The 22944-nt window shown below is 33.7% G+C and overlaps 1 protein-coding gene across 1 annotated transcript in view; it reads right to left on the bottom strand.

The window, feature by feature from the left end:
* Positions 1 to 22944, bottom strand: part of LOC147073586 (uncharacterized) — a 147361-nt gene that overhangs the window by 24507 nt on the left and 99910 nt on the right. The window lies entirely within an intron of this gene.

The following is a 22944-nucleotide window of genomic DNA, read 5'->3' as shown; positions in this document are numbered from 1 at the left end:
TCCACTTGGTCCAAATCTTTCTGATATATAATAAAAGTTTTTAAGGTTATTCGAAAATTATGTATTTTTACATGAATATGTGCTACAGATACATCCGTAATATAACATTCTGAACGTAACACTATTTTAGGTTCACACACATTTAAAAAAAAATTCTCTGGCCTTCACTTAAAAACGACTTTACATAAGCTGTGAAGGTAATTACTTCTTCTATTACTCACTTTTGTAAATAAAATCCCGACGCTACCGGGTTCCAATTAACTAATTAAAATAATTGCGTTCACCTTGAAACTACTCTCAATAAGTGACTTTCCGAAAATGAACACTGAGGATGGGTGTACTAGTTCACACCGAGTTGAAAGTCACTAACTTACAAGTTATAAGATGCTAATTGCAGTACAACTTCCGTTCAAAACAGGTCGAAAGAAAGTGAGGAGGTATCTAACGTAATTACGAATCACTGCAAGTCAGCTGGTCAATTCAAATTTATTTATTTAAATGAGTCAACATTACAAGTTAAATAAATGCGTTCACAACATGAGATGAAACATGATATATAGGAAAAATAAGTAACACGGTAAAAACTGTGAGATATATGGTAAGAAACTTTTTTTTCCGACCATGTCCGATCCTAATAAGATCATCATCATAAGCCGGGGTCAATCCACTGCTGGATGAAGGCCTCTCCAAGCTTCTTCCAACTCTATCAATCCTGTGTCGTTCGCTGCCACGTATTTCCGCCGAACTTTACCAGTTCGTCAATCCAACGGCTTTTAGGGCGACCCTGTGGCCGTTTTGTGCCCCTTAGATACCACTGGATGACGGCATTTGTCCAGCGGCCATCCTTTCGGCGAGCAATGTGCCCTGCCCATCTCCATTTCAGCTGTTTGGCAACGTCTATTACATCGCGTACTCCTGTCTGCTTCCTAACCCATTCGTTTCTCTGACGGTCCTTTCGCGTGATGCCCAACATACACCTCTCCATGCCTCGCTGTGCGACTCTTAGCCTTTGGACATCTCTCGTGTTGAGGGTCCACGTCTCGCAGCCATACGTGAGCACGGGTAGCACACATTGGTCGAACACCCTACGCTTAAGACACAATGGTAGGTCACTTTTGAAGATACTATTCAGACGTCCGAAAGCACTCCACCCCAACTTTGTTCTTCGAGCAATTTCATCGTGCATGCTTCCGTCTATGGACACCTGCTGTCCGAGATAGACGTACCTGCTGAAATACGCACACCAACCCGTCTGGACAGCGTGGTGTGCTATGTCCGAAAACCCCCCGATGAAAACCAACAACAATAAATCTCGGCCCTTATTTTTTATAATAAGATCATATGGGCCTCCAAAGAGTGGAGGTTTGTATTAACAGGTTTTGTTTTTATGAGAAATGGATGTCAGCCACTTGCTCACCGTATTAGGTCCATTACTCTGACTCATACACAAGTTGAAAAACAATATGTGTACTTGCCAGACCCAAGATTCGGACCTGGGACCCATGACGCTATATTAAATATTTTATTCTTCCTTTGTTTATTTTATCTTTAGAATTATGTAAACTTATCATAAAATAGTTTTTCTGTAACTTTGTAAAAATAAAAATGTAAGTTTATATATATATATATGTGTGTATATTTGGCACTTTAAACCCCTCAAATATCGATAAGGTGAAGTTATCATGTGAAGGAATTTACAAAACAACTGATATCATCCACCACATGGCTTGCAGAAGATAGGGAAAAATGAAAAAGACTGATTCAGAATGTCACAGTACCAATTCCGGAGTGATTGTTGTGCACATCCACAAAGGTTATGACGAGTAAGAGAAGAGATAAAATAGATTAAAAGTCGATTTTCCAAGATGCATGACAAACATAAAGAAGTGGGTCTGCTTAACCGGTGATCATAGACCATGTTACAGGACACCAACCATATCCTGATCTGCCCAAGTATCGAGGTAATGAAGATGACATACTGAAAGTGAACGACTAGGAGCGAAATGCACAATCTAAGATTTCGATCCTAAGGATAAGTCGCCGAAAAGCATGACTTAACTATAGACAATCCTGAGTATGGAGTTAAGGAATCCTTAACCATAGACTAATTTTGTTATGAACACACCCCCTTCTGTGTTACCATTTACCACTGACAGCTGCTGTCAAAATAAATTCGCATGTCTATAAAACAGTCCATACACTCAAATTCATTTAACAATGTATCTCAATATGGATATTGATAGTGTTAATTCGTTTGGCATGTACTTGCAGAATATTATTTTACTTTTATACGCCAGCCCGCAGAAATACAAAATGCCAGGTGAAGAATGACACTTGACGCTAGTGTTACCATGTTAAAAAAATATCTTGCGGTGCCTGTGGAATCACGTATAATGACTTATAACGGAAACATAAGAGTATTATAATCAAATATTAATATGTATTTATAGTTATTGCATTTATAAAATGCATTTGTCATATTTTTGTTATCGTTTAACAATTATAAAATAATTTACATAAACTGTAGGAAAGAGAATTTTTAAATATGGTATTATTTTCAATAGAAATGATCTTAACTAAGGACAATGTTTCTGCATAGTGTTTTCTGCTAAGGAAATTTTAGTTATGACAAATGTTTCTGCATTCCGCTCTAGGTGATCTCCGCTGCAGTGTTTTAGAGAGCAGCGATATGGTTCCGGACAAGCAAGATAAGTAAGCTCATTTTTTTTTGGCAACCCTAACTGTGAGTAGTATTGTAGTAACTTAAAATGAGAACTACGCATGCGCCGATGATACGGTAGGAATGGGCAAAGTGAATAAAGTCGACAGCAAGGGATGATTTAGGGTCAACACCTAACCTTTAAATAACAGTTTTATTTAAGGTGAATACTTCACCTACTATTGTAAAAGCACCCAGCGGAAAATACTAAACTTACAATACAATGTGAATTCGTTAACGTTAAAGGATTCCATGTTATTATTTTATGGACATGTTTATTATTAAATCATTGTTTATTAAGTTTTATCTTATTCGGAGTTTTAATATTTATTTTAAAGCACATATAGATCTGTATTGTTTTGGCCATAATTATCCTGGTAACTGCTGTTTTGATAATTTTATGTTAACGGTAAAAATTGGGTCACTATAGAGTATAGATAGTATTATTTCAATTTGATAATAACTCGATATCTATATTTCATTTGAAATGCTCAAAATGCTATGGTAATAATATGATGATATTATGTGAACAAACACAGCGGTCAGTTTGGTCAAAACATGACCAAATACCTAATCATAGTTTGGTCACTGGTAAGTGACATTATTACAACGTTTTTATTAGGTCGTATTCTTATTTGTCCGGTGGTTGTTTATCCATTACAAATCTTGCAATCGAGTTTTAACTAACTTTCCGACTAGCTAGACATTTCAAACTTTTAGAATATATCAGAACACGATGCCAATGCATTCTTTTAATACTTTTAGCCATTTTTAAGTAGAATTGAATTCATTTTCAGTTAATTCTGTTTTGTATGAAAAGTTATTTCGGAAGAAATCCGTAATGCAATCCACTATTATTGGTTGCTAGAGGTCTGGGGTCCTAACAACTAAATTATTAATATATACGTGCGTTACTATGGAAATCAATATGAAATGTCAAAATGACATTTCAGTATTATTTCTATCAAGTACAAATTTTTTTGATCATTTAAGCTAGTTAAGTCAAGTTTATATGATTCAACAGAAAATTTAAAAACGTTGTAAGTATATAAAAAGTTCTTTTTATCTTGTAATTATTTTCCTAATTAGTAGAATAATAATTATTGACAATCTAATTATTGGCATATCCTTCTTCAGTTGTTTATTTACAAATGTTAGACATAAAATGAACCGAAATATATGTGGGCAATTCAAAGTATAAATTCAACATTTTTGAGTTAACATGTTATGCCCAAACAACGTAAAAATTATTATAAAAAAGAAAAATATAAATAGAAATAACTTGAAATACCTTTTATTTATATAAAATCGAGCTTCAATATTGTGACCACGGTGAGCCAGATGATTTCACGATCTTCGGCGCATTTTTGACAGCATTTATAAAATTATCAACATACTCTAAATTACTTATCAATTGTAAACTGCACTCTGTGGCGATTTTAAAAACATGGAGGCTGACTGATTTTGAGTCTTCTCATGATAAAAAATAAAATAAAAACCATAAATCACACCGTCGACTAAAAATAATGGTTGATTTTTATGTACAAATAAATTTCTGTTATGTTATGGGCCACCGCCATCTTTAGATTAATAAAACCTGAGCATAACTTTTTGCACAAGCAACGAGTGGTCCACTTTTCAGCTGTCAAAATCAAATCCCAGATTGCTTGACATATTGATTCACCCTTTCTCGTTTCAAATTGAATTCTTATAAAAAATCCTCACATCAAATATATTAACTATCAGTGTTATTAATATATAATATACATTCCTGCTATTCATCAGCTGTTAAAGTCAGACTAGTCCATCACACAAAAACCGGTGGTAATATCGATTTCCAAAAAATATGTAGCATTGACATATGCATTACATTTGTAGAAGGTGTGTTAATGCTAGTGTATTATTTATCATGTAACTCATATATTCAAATCAAACCATTCCCTGTGTGAAAAGTAGGACCAGTCGTTGAATGTATCGGCTTTCTACTTGAGTCGGCAATGTATAGGCCCATTAATTTGATGTTTGTTAGGGATTTTGTTGTGCTTTGGGTAATATTTTATACTCAATTTGTGTAGGCATATTTTTACGATTTTTCTATAATTTAATAACTTCATTGCATGCCCGATTCGAACTGTTTCGAGCCCCCTTTTAAATTATCTAACGAATCGATTGTGCTATCTGCAACAAAGAAAATTGGCACTGACTGCACTTCGATATCTCAATAAAATAATATGTAATTGAAAAAATCACTACCTTCAAAAATTCGGAGTTATACTTTTAAACGATTCCACAACCCTGGAATATACTTACCAGTATGTCATATTCATTTAAGTTTTGTTGAGGGTGCCAGTAAAGTTTTTCTGATACTCCACTACATCCGTTCAATTACGTATCTGACTCATTATTCTTAGACGTGTACATATCTCCAAACTCATTCAGAGCAATCAAACACTATCTCCGAAATATATAAATCGTTTGTCGTTTCCCTTTCACTTAAGTCCATCCTAATCGCAATTAGACGTGAAAGTGCTAACATCATTACGTGGTCTCCGCAGCATCATCATAATTATCCATCGGAATTGGGTGAAGGTCACCGGCGTTTTAAGTTCATCCAAGTACTGGTTGTTGTCCAGCCGTGTTTCCACGTGGCGTTATTTTCAGCTGTCAGCGGTTTTCACTGCCACATTACTCGACACGTGGGTGACCAAAAGGTCTCTCGATCTGATTGCGACAAGTGAGTACCACGAGAAAGCTGAGGCCGCGAATGATCATTTTACATAATATGAATTATTCGTTGAATTATTAGCAAGTTCAAGTAAGTTACTCGTACAACAAAAAATCTTGGAGTGATCCGTGACATCGGTTAGTAATTAAAGTAATATCTACTTTGATTTAAAATACAAAAGCTGACCGTCAATAGTAGCTCAATTTGGAAAGCGCGTCAGAGAGTATTAAAAGAGCCATTAATTAAAGTTTGTCTCAATTAAGTATGACGCATATATCATAGTCATCTATGTGCATGGGCGCGATATCCAAGAGATGCAGGTTCGATTCCTTACCCTTTTCAAAAAGATTTTTTCTATTCGTCATAATATATTTTCTAAGAAGTGTTTTCAAAATTATGTACTTATGTTTAATAATACATATTAATTGAACTTGTCTTGCATTTACGTTTAAACCCCAGATAATGTAACTTACTATATAGTATTATTATATTTTTAGACTATGAAAGTAAATACATCGAACTTGGAGAACAAAAAAATATATTCAACTGTTTTTTATTAGGTAATTTATTTTTATTCTGATATTTCATGATTAATTTAGGTCTCTTCGGTAGATTTTCGTGTCCGAAAATTTGTATATAATAAATGAAGCTGGCTGTATTACAGTTTACCGTGAACTGTTGTATTAGAAATATATGGCCATATAGTATTAAGATCAAATTCATTTCTAAATAAAACACGGAATAAAAACCACCGGAATACAAGGGTCAGACAGAAGAAAATGGGTAAGTGAGTAAATTAGAAATACAATCATATTGTATATAGTTATATATAAAAATCTGATTGGAGCTCGTAAGTATTAAGTCATACGTATCAAATGCCTGATAATAATGACAGCGTTGTTATTAGATATTTTGATACCAATCAATAACATATTAATATTCTTATTGCATCTAATAAAATTGGAACATTAAGTACTATCTGTAATAATCCATGAACACCACATATTTTTTATGTCAATGCTATACGGCCATCTCTTTACAGTACGACAGCTCGTGGTGAGCTGTGATACGGCAAAATATAATACCGATGGACACAGATTCAAGTTCCGTTCGGTAGAAACATTTTTTAGGCGTTATTATTATATATTATTTGATACCAAGTAATATCAAATCAATCAATCTAATAAAATTAGAGCATTACTGTTGGCAATGCTCCATGAAAACAATACCTACGTAATTTTTTATTTCTTTGCGGTATGAAAGCTCACGGTGAACTGTGCTTCAGCGAAATGTAATAAATGGAAAGGAATATAGTTGAAAATGTCCCTTTGAGACGGACGTAACCGGTCCAAATTTATCAAATAAAAAAGTGGAATAAGTAAAACAAAAAAAAATGCGTTTTATTAAATTAATCAAAAATACAAATACAATTTTCATGTATCCCTGAGGGAGAGTTCAGGAGAATATTGCACGGCCAAGTTGTAAATATATTTTTAATAGATTCTTTATAGATTTGGTCCGAAACCATGGTCTCACCTAACCGGGAAAAATTCTCTGCAACAGGACGGGAAAATAATAAATTGGTTCCCAGGGCGCACGCGCGGGGGGGCGGCATGTAGCTATCGACGTTTCCCGTTTCCCCTTTACACGGCGCGCCACGGCCAGAAGTGTTACGGAACAGCCCCCAATGCGGACCCCGGATTACGTTTTGCCTACGTACGCCACTGTAGTACGGCTTCGTGGATCGGTGGACGGAGTGCTGCATTGTTTGCTCACCGATGCCAGCTTTCGTCCTATCATTTCATGTTTATAATGATAACTTATAAAGAATACATTAAAAATAATGACACAACTTGTAAAACTACTTATTGACATAATTATTTTCAATTGGACAAATTTATGCCACAAGCGAAACAAGAGGCACATGTACACGTTATTTCTATATATTCGCAAGGGAAAATAGTTATAAATAAAACTATTTTAAGTAATCCTACACATTTTCATTTTTTCTGAAAAATCACTGTTGAACATTTCGTGTTCTTTCTGACAATATGGTTTTTCTGACATTTTTACTGAATTCATGTTTTATATCCATTCAATGTCAAATAATCTTGCGGATATGTTGCGATTTATCCCATGTTTCCCAAAAATCCAGTTCCCAGTCCCAAAAACCATTTTTCTATCACAACATTAAATGAAATTGGCGGCAACATGACCCAAGTGACCATCGTGTGCGTTTTTGAACCATAATAAAAAACTAAAGTATATGGATAAAAAAAACTAATTGCTCCATATAAAAAAAAAATAATTGGTTTTTTCGTTCTCCTTAAAAGTTAACAATTTTGCAGATATGACATATTGTAAGAATGACCACGATTTAAATTATAACTTAAAAAATAAATTAGAGAGACATTATAAAATACATTTTAATGACAAAGGTAACCATAAAATATTATGTAATAAAATATGATTTATTTAACGAACGCACATTTTATCAGTTTTTTTTAAATTGTTACTTACTGCGTGCGTTACGTGCTTGCGATGGCCGAGCGGTGACTCATTGGCTTATGAAGTCCAAGGTCTCGTGTTTGGCAATAATATGTTGATCCAGTTTTGTGAAATCTGTTTAAAAACCTCTTTTTGTGCCCATCAATGGCTAGGGGGGCTAACAAGGCTCTACCCTGGGTGCCCGGGCTTAGGACGGGCTCAGCGTGGCAGATCAACCAATTAAGTGAGATTAACACACACCACAAATTTGGTATAATAGTAAAAAAAGTCGCCTGCGACGCTATTTGACAAGCAGAATCTTATTTTATAATTACATTTTGTGTGTTTCCTGACTAATAAAAATATGTAACTATTTATCCAACATGGCAGCAAAGAACTAGGGACCGAGAAGAGCGGATCGAGCTATCAGATGCCTTTTTCCAGCAGTGGATTGACCCCAACCGATCATAACGTTGATGATTTTGATAAATTGATAGCATATCTGAGTAGAATTCCGATTTACAATAATAATTATATTAAATTCTAAAATAAATTTTATATTAGTTGGGCCACCTACCTGCTTGATATGATATTCTAAAATTAGTTTTTTTTTTATTAATTACGTATCTCGATGATTATTTTAGAAAGTAAAATTTAAAAAATATATGTGAATTATGTTTTAAATTATTAGTATATTGTTGGACGCTTAGGATTCCTAATTTAAAATTTCCAAGACGACTGTTCAGTACTGCCTTTTCTCTTTATGTAAAATTTATAAAACACTTCATAATAATGACGTGGGCTGCAACGTTGTAACTTGTATTGTTTTAATATTGTCAGAAAATAGTACATGTATTATATTTATTTGTCTTCTCGGAATTACGGGGTCAGTACCTAACAACTTTCCCACTCATAATAACAATATGTTAAAATATCTGTAAATGCCCAAAAAAAGTATGCTATATCAACAAAAAATTTTAGGCATTAGAAGTTATACGTTAAATTATTTCATAGTATGATATTTAGATGATTTTCTAACGAACAAGAAAAACAAAGAGAGTTACAATATAAATAATTACAAGATAAAAAGAACTTTTTATATAGAACGTTTTTAAATTTTCTGTTGAATTATTATGCTCAATATGCTCAAATTTGTACTTGATACGAAGTAAATAAAAAAAAAAACAAACAAATATAGAATACCTACTTAAATGTCATTTTAACATTTCATTTTGATTTCCATAGTAACGCACGTATATATTAATAATTTAGTTGCTAGGACCCCAGACCCCCCTAGCAACCAATAATAGTCTTCTACTTTTTACGGATTTTTATGAAATAACTTTCCATACAAAACAGAATTAACTGAAAATGAATTCAATTCTGCTTAAAGATGGCTAAAAGTATTAAAAGAATGCATTGGAACCGTGTTCTGATATATTCTAAAAGTTTCAAATGTCTAGCTAATCGGGAAGTTAGTTAAAAAACTATTGGAAGATTTGTACCAGACAAACAGCCACCGGACAAATAAGAATACGACCTAAGAAAAACGTTGTAATAATAAAATTGTCGACATTACAAGTTATACGTTAAATTCATTCAAAGTATGAAAGTTAGATGATTTTCAAACAAACAAGCTAAAAAAGAGAGTTAAAATATAAATAATACAGTGTGTAAGAAAAAAATATAAAATAGAAATATTGTCAAATACAGTAGGTGCAGTGAGAAGTCTTAACGAATGAGTTGAATAATGTAATTCATTATAAAACAACGTATATCTACCCACATTCACCCTCAGTATTATATTACAATATAGATAACTTTAATTTAGTTAAATATTATTCTCCCTTACAATTGACATCACAAATGGCAGGTTAGTTGTGCACTTGAGCAGGGCCAGTTATAGCAAGTGTGAGCTACGATTGAATGGTCTATAGGTATTTTAAAAATTCAATGAAACGAAAATCTTTAAACAAAAAAGTGAGTTATATTGTGTTTGGTTTAACTTCTTATGGGATAAAAGTAAAGAAGTAAAGCATTAGGTGGAATTACCAGTGAGGCACATTCATATCCCAGAATACTTCATAAAGTAAATTTATTGAAAGATTCGAAGAAGAAAGTACCAATAGTTGAACTACATACTATAATTTAGTGCAAAGATATTGTATGTCAAGTTTAGTATGTTTTGAAAAAAAAAAAAGTAAGTATAAAGTTTGAGATTCATGGGAAAATGGGCATAATGTATATTTGAATGATACGGTATATTATAATATTTTTACTGCCTCAAGATATGATGCAGATGAACACGTTGCGTATGTTAAGACGATACTTCAGTGAAACGGCAAATAATTTTTAACTATAGGCGCGACGAAATTTTGGACTCGCTGGCAATCGGAGAGCGAACGTCGAGGTGTGAATACGTAAATTTGTTTCGTGATGGCGAAGGGGGTAATAATTATTAAATCGTGTAAAGATGACTAAAAACGTTACCCATTTACCTGAAAAAGAAAACATGTGAATGAATATATTATTATTGTTACTAATAGAACAATAAACAGAACATTAAATGGACGCATGTTGGATTTATATGACAAATTATATTTCGTTCGGCAGGCGTCGTTTGCACAATCTTCGCGTCGCGTAGTCACGATCGTTTTAGACCGTGCCCCAGCTGAGGTATAGCCTTAACTCAATTTCGACTCAATACACTATCTTTGCACTAAAACATCGAATATGTATTTGTAAACGTCAGCATCTCTACCTTACCTTTACCTATTTTAAAAGTTACATATATGTACTTACTTATTTAGATTTATTTGCTATAAATTATCAATAATTTAAAGAGATTTTTATGTATATATTTTTTATTGGTTTCGGTTTTTTATATTTTTCGCGAATACCGGTATTCAATTGGAAATACTGAAATACCGGTATTGGTATTTTTATTCGGTATTGCAATATTTACTGAGTGACATGACCAATACAAAATCATTTGCATAGTTACCTCTTTGCAACTGAAATATCTAATAGTCTAACTATTAAGGTATAAGCACCCTTGTCTGTATACAATTAAAAAGAAATACAATGGAAATTGTCTTTGTTTTTCACGAAAGGCTTGTGCACTTATTATAAACGGTTATTTTATGGCACTGACATGACGTCTAGACAACGGAAAATTATTTATGCATAGGATTATAATTTGCATAATATGTAAAACAAAGTCATTATTAACTCAACTACAAGAATTTTCCAGTCAGCTCATTGTTAACTTCACCTTGCAGCCGAATGCGTTAACATAAATATAAAATTACGAATTAGATATTCTAGAAACTAGAAAATGCCCGTACTGGCAATTATTCGAATACGTGCGACGATTGTGTGGATACATGTAAATTGTACGTAAAACATTTCACCGTGGCAAAGTTCACCGTGAGCTTTCTTATCAGAAAGAGATGACCGTATATTATACGGTCTCCAATTTTATTAGATTCAATATGAACATTAATTTAATTTCTATAGCTGATTTTGGCAAAATTCATGAATTTAAGAATAAAAACCTAACCTAACCTGACAAATAATCCAGTATTGTAAAGTGTAAACCGACAAGAACCGTGTTTTATTTAGACATCAATTTTATGTCAGTACTGTACGACTCAAAGAAGTTGGACAGTCTTTAATATTCGGCCATATATTTACGATTCAATATTTCACGGTGAAGTGTGTTACGGCAAACTGCATACGTACAAGTTTCCGAACACGTGGATACACAGGGCAGCATAGGTTAATATTGTCGGTTTTTTTTATGTAGTGGATGCGTATCCCATTGCTACGTCCAATCATTCATTGCAATAGTATTGCTTTTTAAAATACTAAAATTATTAAATTCACTTGAGGTCTGTAACCATGGCCCTCATATCCTGAAACGGACCCCCAGGCTACAATGTTTGGCGGGCCCCCACCTATCGCTAAGGTTAAAGGCAGTGTTACGCTCTATAAGTAGCGTTTTCCAAAATGGTGTTCGAGGTAAAATTAAGGGGAGGTATTCAGTGTATTTTAGCGATTTTACTGTATTTTTAATACAGATGTATTAAAGAGTAGATACTTGAATAAAATTATGGAGTTGTTGAATATCGACACACAATAATCAAAAGTTGTATCGTACATATTTTAAAATGCAATAAAATAGCGCCACTTTTTCTTTACTACTGGAGTAAATTTGTGGTGTATGTTTATCTCAGTTGTTTAGTCAAACCGTCACACTGGGGTCCCAGGCTAGAGCCCTGTCAGCCCCTCCTACTTGTGGGGGCCATATCTGTAACACATGAATTTGGAGTGACTCCGTTGAGCAGTCTAAGTGCGTGATGTAGCACCACGTGGATTAACTTAGCAATAAACACGATCCAGAATTGCTAAATTAGCTCGAGTTAGTTGTGTGTGTCTTGACCGAATTTTAAAATGTTTCATTCTGGGTCACTGCCTTTTTTCCGTAGATTTACCACCTAGTATAATCTGTTGTATTATTATGTATATATATATATATATATATATATACTGTAGGCGACGCAATTTAAGTTACCGAAATTGGTCACCTAAATATAGGCGCGTATCTTAGAGACTTACGTAATTAAGTATGGTTTTGCAATACAGCCAACCACTCTCAACCAACAACCAAAAAATCTCAGTATACCGAATGGGAAAAGGAGGGTCGATATACCCAGACTGAGGTTGTTGGACTATTAAAAAACATACCATGCCGACCACAACCTATGGGAATGTCTGGGTATGTGCTCCGAACGGGAGGAGATGCTCAGGTCGGTCCAACCAGTTGTTGGGCCCATCGGGCCGTCCGACTTGGTTGCTACTAGGCTACTAGGCCAATTATCTTGCATTTGAAAAAAATTGCGGCGTCTTACTGCGGGTGTAAAGATCTCTTCACATAATCTTTGCTGTCCGAATGATTTACTATTTCGTTTTCTTTGTTATGTATACCTTAAATTCATTTTATTTTTCGTAATTTCCATGTGCTTTTCTCTTCCAGGCACCTTGCATTAGAGTAAATTCTTTAAACTCAGTCAGAGCTCACCTTGAGCATAGCAAACTCAGTCTTGGGTATTTTCTCCCAGGGCATTCTCAGGCAAAATTGAAATAGATACTTCACATCGCCACTCTAGGGTCCCGTGATACGTTTGATTAAGACCGAGTGTGGTGCGTGGCGGGTTTTGGTTTGGAGAAATTAACTTCAATGTTAAAAAACGTACATATAATTCTGTGGCTAAGGGGCAAATGCATAGTAATATAATAAATAGACTCAGCCAATCAACACGTCATAACGAATGAAACAAGTAGCTCCACGCGGAAAAAAATAAACAAAACTGATAAATGTCACAATTACGTATGGTAAACAGAAATTAAAAAAATATAGTTTATACTTGCATCATTTTGAAAACACTTCTGAGAAAATATATTATAACCAATAGAAAAAATCTTTTTGAAAAACCTGGATCTCTCGGGTATCGCGCCCACGCACATATACCACTATGCTAAAGGAGTCACATTTAATTGCGAAACATTTTAACTAATAGTTTTAAATACTCTCTGAAGCGTTTTCCACATTGAGCTGCTATGGCGATCGGCTTTCGATATATTAATGATTGTTTTGATAAAATGTATACGATTCATAGTTATTAAATTATGTCGATATTATATATACTGTGCATTAGGCAGTGAAGTAGTTTTTGACAGACAGAAGAGGGTCTAGAAGTTTTCTTGTTGTGGTCGTGGCCCACATTACATTGGGTTGTATGTTCACTTGATGAATGAATGCATGTTTGAAATGAACAACATTGGTAACTGTTTACATAAAATAATTATGTAATATAACGTGAGAAAGTGATTAATTCGTAGTACTACAATTTGTTATTATATTAAATCCAAATAATGATTAAAATCTTAACCAAACGGCCCAGAATGCTATCCACTCAAAGTTTACATAATGACTTTTCAGCAGTGCCGGTGATTATCTCTCCCTACTAAATTTCATAAATACTTCACCGCTAACGACGCAAATGGGCGTATGTTTTACCAGAGCTGCAAACAAAATCCAATATTAATTAAAATAAGTTTAGGGTACCATGCAATAATAACTAGGATATAATATGTATATATTATATTATTACGGTTTTATGGCTATAGTTAGTATTAAAATTAAACAATAAAATATTATTTATTGATTTATTTATTTACAAAAAGAGTATTACGGCATTACAGCTATTGGCCAATGCGCCATAATACTTAATAAATACAAATGTATAAAAATATCTTAATTACAAATAACAATAAAAAGACAGCATGTGTAAATATTAATGAAATATGATAATTTATACAATTATAAATTTATCCTATTTAATGCGTCCACAAACATTATATAGTTAATAAAAAAAATCAACCTTTATGGTGCCATCAAATAAGCTAATCGCACGATACACAGCATCATGAAACATAACATCTGTCCTGCGACGAGGTATCTTGAAGACCGTGGAGCTACGAGTGATATTGGTGGGAACATGAAAATTAATATTTGCCAGTATATGCTATTATATTATTGATGTTCTGGCAAGCCTTGAACTTGATACTCGGGTTTGCAGTTTTGGAATTTGGCGAAATTGAGAAGATACGAAAATGTATGTATATAGATTCTAACATCTGTATTCTTTCTTTCTTTCTTTTGACCATGTCCGATCCTAATAGGATCATATGGGCCTCCACAAAGTAGAGATTTGTATTAACAGAATTTGTTTTTTACGAGAAATGGATGTCAGCCACTTGCTCAACCTATTAGGTCCATACCCTGACAGACACAAATTGAAAAACAATATGTGTACTTGCCAGACCCAGGATTCAAACCTGGGACCCACGGCGTTATAGTCCAATGCTTAAGTGGGTGTAACATCAGTATTAGTGACATAATATGAAAACTGAAATTTAATTAGTTAACATTTAACTAATCATTTACATTTGCAAGTATTTCGGATAATCGATAGATGTTAAAAAAAAAATGTTTCTCGAACTCGGGCTAGAAAATTCTACGGTCTCGGTTAGTTTAGCGGTTTATCGGAGGGACCATGATTTGAGTTACCCCATTTCATGTATATACAGCCGCGATTTCTGCACGACCGCCTTCTATGACGCTATAAACGTGTCAGAATAAAATATCCTGCTAGCTGATGAAAATGGTAATTCCTTTCTTTTTGACTAATACCATTGTAGCCACTGAATACTCGACACGGCAAAATACGACGATACTTGTAGTCCAATGCTTATGGCGCTGGCTTCTCATATCGTGGGTTTCGGGTTCAACTCCCGGTAAGGTCACAAGGTGTTTTGCACTACACATCAAAATAATAAAACCTGTGGTGTTCCTTGTATAGTTTTTTTTTTTTTTTTAACCACGTCCTTGCTTTTTCGTACAAGGTGGTTGTAAGTAATTTTGAACAATCACGAACACCCAGGCTTTGAGAAAAACACATAAATATTGTGTCCTCACCGGATCGAACCCAGAACTCTCGGGTGGAAGGCCAGCGCCTTACGCACTACACCACGAGAGCCATCTCCTTGTATAGATAAAATAAAAACAATAAGATATTTATTATTTATTTATTATTTTAGAAATATACGCTCACAAATCGTGGGCATGAATCCCATACAGTTGGAAGAAATATTCCAGGACAATCTTCAGAATTAGCATTGTTTTTTATAGACTGAAAATACTCCAGTATCTAAAATGTATATCAGTGGAACAATGTACTATATACGATCGACGCCTTCTTGCACGCTATTTTAGCCTGCATAACTTGGTATTTGGAAGCTTGTTAAACAGGGTTGGCCCTAGTCTTTACACATACGTAATTTGAATATTTTGGACTATTAAATTTTTAGAATATTAATTAAATAAATTAGTTTTATATATATTCAAATTTGGAAAAAAGACATCGATTGTTTAGTGAATTGCTAATAATCTCTAATAAACTTAGTCATTTGGGCTCAAATTTAGTATCGTAAAATTACATTTGATATAATGTGATGATTTGTAATGAAGGTGTTTTTACAACCCCCCACGGGTTGTAAAAAATGTGACATAATAAAACCGAGAAATTATTATATGCTTAACTAATTTATTTCTGAATATAAAATATTCGGTGAAAACATTTTACTCAAATCGATAATTTTTAACGAAATATTTTTTTGTAGGAAGTTTTTTTAAATGTGATAAAGGGTTAAAAATAACCATAATCGTGTTACGATATGTATAAACTTATTCTCTATTCGATTATATGACCATGCAATGTATTATTATATGTTTAAACATTGTTTATTAAGTTGGCAACCCTATGTAAATAGCAGGGGGTCAATGGTTCCGCACATTTTGGATCGAATAACTCCTCACGAAATGTACATCCCCATGAGATGTACAGGGTGATACTTAAATTGTATGCCTTGTTATTCTTCACGTCAATACTTCAACACTTCAACCATCCATCGGACCGATCGGCCATATTGACTAGATATCTGGAAGGGCTGATTAGAAGAAGCATTTTAAGATTATATTGCTGGAAATTCTATGAGGTTTTTTTGGTGTGGTGTTTTACTTTTTGAGGTTATAATTCTTTAGGCGCGTTTGAAAAATCAGATCAGAGTGTATTTTTGGCGTGTGACATGTAACACATAATTTATTTTTTCACACAAAAAAACACACTCGATTGGATTCAAACCAACGATTGTTCGGTTATCAGCCGAACGCACAACCATCACGCCACAGAATGATACTGCAACAGTGGCGATTATACAGTATATTGTTTAGAATTGTTCCGTTGCTAGGCAGCGAATTTATTACTGTCGGCCATTTGCAATTCCTTACGTAAACAAACTAAAACGTCATAGTGGCAGTTGTTACTTTAAAAATAAAAACAACGACAAATAATTATATAAGTTAAAGTGTATAGAAATAAACCAACGGCGTTCCAATAAGCGGACCTTTTTCTTGAGTGTGTAATTTAACAAGATAATAAAGAGCTAGTCGAAGAATCTAGTTTATCACAAGTTTTGTTTTTGTTTTTTTAAGCCAAAGAATAATAACTTCTAACGCGCGTACATAAGTACACACGCCGATTTTGTTTAAATGTGGTGTATTTACTTTTTTTTTTTACTTGATATGTTACAATTATGTCATTGTCATTACAATATGGCGGTACTAGAAAAGTAGGGCTACTGTCATTGGTCGGCGAATATATTTAGTTCAGGTCGAGTATATATGTCAAGGGTGCAAGACTGATAAATAAATCACATTAGCAATGTCAAAAATACTACGTCGAAACTGCAGTTATTTTGGAGGAGTAAAAATATTACCAAAATTACTAATGCGTCCAGTAAGATTTTGTGATTTACAATTTATATACCTATATGCTTCAAAGATCAGGGCAGTTAAGTCAAGAGAACGGCAGAGGCTCAACGCTTTTGAAATATGGTGATGAATACGGATGCTGGGAGTCTCGTGGATGGCCAAACGATTCAACTCAGAAATAATGGGAACTGAAATACTTAACGGGTAAGGAGAAACAGGCAACCTATCTAGAGTAAGGAACTATACGGGATAAATTTAAATAAGTGTCAAGAATACATCATACGTCGAATACTGACAACTGCTCTCGGTTTATGCATTGACGCTCATTTAATATTGGTGTATTACACACACAATTGCACGTCTATAATGCGTGGTTCAATTTCATAAGAATTATATTTATTATATTCTATTCTGTGGATTTAAGGGCGGACGTGCTCAGCGTGGGTCAAAATGGAGTTTTTTTCTATTTTAAAAGCATGATCCTGGACATACCTTAAACGTTGTATATAATCTATTTATATAATTTTGAAGCCTTATTATCCGTCACATTTATTTTACACATTTGATGACTGCATAAACTATTTTTATTACATAAAATAGTATTCTTTTAAACCTCTCGCTCTAATGTTTTAGAATATAGTCATATTTATAGTGGTGTTAAGATTTTTTACATTTATTAATTTTTAAACGCATTTATAAAACCATTAGTATAATTTATGACGAGATAATTTTAGTAAAATATTTACGATAAAAAATTATATTGATAATCTCTGTGAATTTGACAAGAATTGGGCATTTTATTATTCAAAAATGGGCAAGATTAACACATTTGAAGATAATTCTAAAGATACTAATTATAAACTATGTCTTTGACCATTCAAGTGTGATAAACATCCTACGAATAATGATTGCTTTATAATAATTATTGACCTAAGAATAAGGTAGTGTTCTCCTTTTAACTATATATGGATGGACTATCAATTCAAGAATACCACAGGTTTTCCACTGATACAGACCCTGCGTATTTTTGAATGTTGAGAAAGATGAAGCCATGTCGCGAGAAAATCATCCAGGTCGCAATAATTATCCATGGGCCCCACATACTGTAGCAGGTCCCCAGGCCAAGATGTTTGGTGAGCCCCCAACCTATTCCGAAGGTTATGGGCAGTGTGTTGTTCTACAGTAGATAATGTTCTTCAAATGGTATTTTGCGGAACCTCAGAGTTCCGCGAGGTAAAATTAAGGGTAGGTATTTCATGTATTGTTAACAATTTTTTGTATTTTTAAATAAATCCGTTTGAATTATTGAGTTGTCAGCAGTCGTCCTGATCGCGACCCCCTTTTGTGGTAGCTAAGTAACATGCGACCCTTCGCCATATTGGAAAAAAATACCATTTTATATTAGTCAGGTAACACATTAAAAACATTAATAAAATAAAATTCTACTCATACATTACCATTTAGTTATATTAATCAGCACATCACACCAAATTGCATCGCATAGCCACAAATTTTAGTTTTTTTGATATAAGTATAATGGCGCCGCAGGCGACTTTTTCCTATAAGACTGAATGTGTGGTGTGTGTTTTAACTGATCGACCCGCCAAGCCAGCCCCCCTGTTAGCCCGGGCCCTCAGGCTAGAGCCCTGTCAGCCCCCCTTGTGGGGGGGGCATGCAATTATCAGTCAGAAGATCCTAACGAAAGGGAAGAAACCTACATAAGTGCATATGTACGATTAAGTATCTATCTTGTTCTTAGTTATTTTAATTTAACGGCAACATCTCTGCATCTCGCCGCAAGTTCATTAATAAAACTCTCATAAAATATAGTATACTTACTAAGTTAACTGACAGTCGAGCCTTATGAATGTTGACCTTCGTTTTAAGTCATTTTTTACAAGCCAACTATAACACCCGGCTAGTTAATCACAAGTAAATACCAGTTTGATTAACGCGTATTGCGAGGGACCATAAATTAAATGTTTCTATATAATTTTCTCTCTTCTGTTGCGCTCTGTACAACCATATTTTACATCTACACAGCTAGTTACGAACTAAACACGAGCGCCATTTGTTGGCAGCAAGCCAACCTCCAACTAGATACTAGGTACAATACCAGTGATGGCAAACCGAAATCTAGCGGATGGCGAGCTGTCAGTGAAGCGAATGTAAGACACTTTTGAAAAAATCATCAATTATAGATATCGATGGAATTTGAATTAACTCAGGTAATGTAGCTAATTTGCGTGACTCATATACAGATTGGTAGCGTAATAATTAGGATAATAGCACTCATCGGATAGTAAAAGATGTGAAAATGTGTGTGTTTCAAAAGGTGGGTTAGTGCAGGTTGCCGTATCACACTCCACCGTGAAATGTTGTATCGGAAATATATTGTCATATATTAAAGACCTTCAAAGTCTTTGGGTCGTATAGTACTGACATAAAATTCATGTCTAAATAAAACACGGTTCATATCGGTTTACACTTTACAAGAAGTCAGCAGCAAACAAATTTTGAAAATATACGATATACTGGATTATTTGTTAGGTTAGGTTTTCCTTCTCGAATTCTTGAATTTTGCCAAAATAAGCTATGAAAATTGAATTAATATTCATATTGAATCTAATAAAATTGGAGACCGTCTAGTATACGGTTTCCAAATATTTATTTTCATGTTCCCACCGATATCACTTGTAACACTACGGTCTTCATGTTACCTCGTCGCAGGACAGATGTGATGTTTCATGATGCTGTGTATCGTGCGATTAACTTATTTGATGGCGCCATTAAGGTTGATTTGTTTTTTATTAACTATTTCATGTTTGTGGACGTCTTAAATAGGTTAAATTTATAATTGTATTTATCATTTTACTTTAATATCTACATAAGCACATACTTTCTTGTTATATTGGTTGTTATTTGTAATTAAGTCATTTTTATAATTTGTATTTATTATGTATTATGGCGCATTGGCCAATCGCTCTAATGCCATAATACTCTTTTCTAAACAAATAAATAAATCTCTTACCGATAACCGGACTGTGCCACGGTGAAATGTTTTACGTACAATAACATGTAACCGTAATTTACTTACTTCAAATTTAATACTGACGAATAATTTTACTATTGAAGCCGGCGGCAAATTGTCTAGGCCCCAGAGACGTAACTGACCCTACCTATAGCACGTTCATAAAAGTTGAACCTTTAACTATTATGGTTAGACATCACTGTCGCTACTACACTACACTAAACAGCCTTGAAAAGAAATAAGAAGGAGCCATCAAAGGAAACGTAGGAGAGAATCTATCCCGGGGTTTCCCCCAGCAAGGGTTACAAAGAAACGAAATTCGCGTATCATTATTATTATTTGTAACCTAAATGTCAGTGGGTTAGTGGTCAGTGTGACGAAGGGTCATGTAGCAATACGCTCTCCCTAAAAACGTCTTGGAATTTTTACTTGTCTAGGAACTGAAATATTAGCGAGGGCTGAATAATATATGAATACGTGTATTAATTAAGGCGCTAAGTACCAAAAAAATAAAAACTGACATTTTTATAGAAAAATGTTCTACATACCAACGCCAATAACTTCAACTATGGTCTAAGTACCTCAAGTAAGTCAAAAAAATACAGAAAAAATATTTAAACCTGTCGACATTGTAAGTCCGTTCGCGTGTTTTATTTATAATGGTGTAAGTAGCACTGCAGTGGTCAATGGCATTCAATATAAAATGGCTGACGATGGTGTGTTGACACTTGCGAATTCTTTATACCTAAAATTATAGAAGCTGCCGTGATTGCTTCACACTGTAAAACCACATTTTTCAGAAGGTCTGGTTCATGAATTTTTCTGCAATGACTCGGTATTTTGTAACTACAGGCAAAACTACTTTTTGGTACTTAGAGCCTTAATTAATACGCGTATTCATATTATGTAGAACTGTTTTTTTTATATGATTGTCTTTGGACCTAAGTAAAATAGTATATTATATCTCACGGAAGATAGTCTAAATCAGCGATTTCTAAACTGAGAGGCGTGAAAAGTTGAATAGAATTAATATAACCACTGGTTTGCAGTCTGCAAGTGTATAACTCATAAAACGGCAGTGGGAAGAGTGGAGGTAGGCTGTTAAAATCTGCCATAAATAGTGCACATTACACTTTGTTAGTCATAAATATTTGTTTTTATTGAATTTAAGACTACAATAATTTACAGATGGTATTGGTTAGTTTTTAAAAATCAACTAAACCTTGCCTAAGCCAAACCATCATAGTTTTGGTATATTTTGGGTGATACGACAAAATCGTGCACATTTTTTTAATTGTACTTATTTGTTTTCGTTGGATTAAGAATACATATTACACATATTGTTGGTTCACTTTATTAATTCATTAAGCCCTGCTTAACCAAACTCTAATAGATTAAAAATATTATTCTTTCTATAAAATATCCAAAGTTATGTATGATTTAATTGCATAATTTTAGATATTTTATAAATAGAGGAGTATTGTTTGACTTTTATCTATTATGGTTTGGTTTTAGCAGGGTTTAATTGAATTTTAAAAATTAACCAACACCGTAATATGTAAATTGTAGTCTTATTTCAATAAAAACAAATAAGTATTACTGACGATGTTTAGTGTGCACTATTTATGGCGGATCTTAACAGCCTACCTCTACCCTTCGCCACTGTAAAGCGGCATACTACAGAATCCATTTCTCGGCGAACAAGATAATGAATTTTGATTGACTATTATTTAAAAGGAAAAATTTAATAATTGATAATTGAAGAAATTGATAGAATTATAATGCGATACTTCATTGAAACAAAAATTTCAGAGTGAAACCCTGGTTCAATTTTGTTTGAATCGAAGTGAAGGATATAATACTTTGCCAAGCAAAGCAATGCAAGTGGAGTACCAGTAGTTTTATAACTTTTTGTACTCTTTACTATACTGATAGGCCTCTTTACCTGATTACCTGCCATAAAATTAAATCAAATGATATTTACTTGTATTAATATAATATGTAGTATTACTAGTAACAAATAAATAGACAGATAATATATACTTATAAAAAAATATATTTTTAGAATATATTACATCATTTTCATCCTAGAGCCGGAGTGCAAAGTTATGAAACATATACTCTACTACCATACCTACCATTCGTAAGATCACATTATTACAATGCGAAACGGAATTTTCTGCATTAGCTATAATGAAAACCAAATATCGAACCCGTTTAGTAGTAAAAAAAGACCTACGAGGAGTACTCTCCTCAATGACACCTGCGCATCTATTCTATACACAAGGGTGCTATCGGCGTTATCTTCGGTTAACGAAAGTAGTTTGTCATATGTATGTATTGAGGTATTGTAATTGTTACAATAATTTAGTTGTAATTGTTACAATAAGTGGTATGTTTTAACAGCACCTCTCTTGGCTGTGCTAACTTTTAGAGCGAGATAGACATTTTTGACAGTTTAGACGGCTAACTTATTGTAACAATTATATTACCTCAATACATAAATATGATAAACTACCATCGATAGCTGCCGATATCAGCATTGTGTATAGAATAGATGCGCTGGATTTGATAAACTTTGTGCT

This window comes from Rhyacophila brunnea, unplaced genomic scaffold (genome assembly GCF_057557595.1).
Source record: "Rhyacophila brunnea isolate RB1 unplaced genomic scaffold, BYU_Rbru_1.0 scaffold_17, whole genome shotgun sequence".
Classification (NCBI taxonomy): domain Eukaryota; kingdom Metazoa; phylum Arthropoda; class Insecta; order Trichoptera; family Rhyacophilidae; genus Rhyacophila; species Rhyacophila brunnea.
Note: the sequence above shows the minus strand (reverse complement) of the source record. Positions and strands in the feature narration are given on the sequence as shown.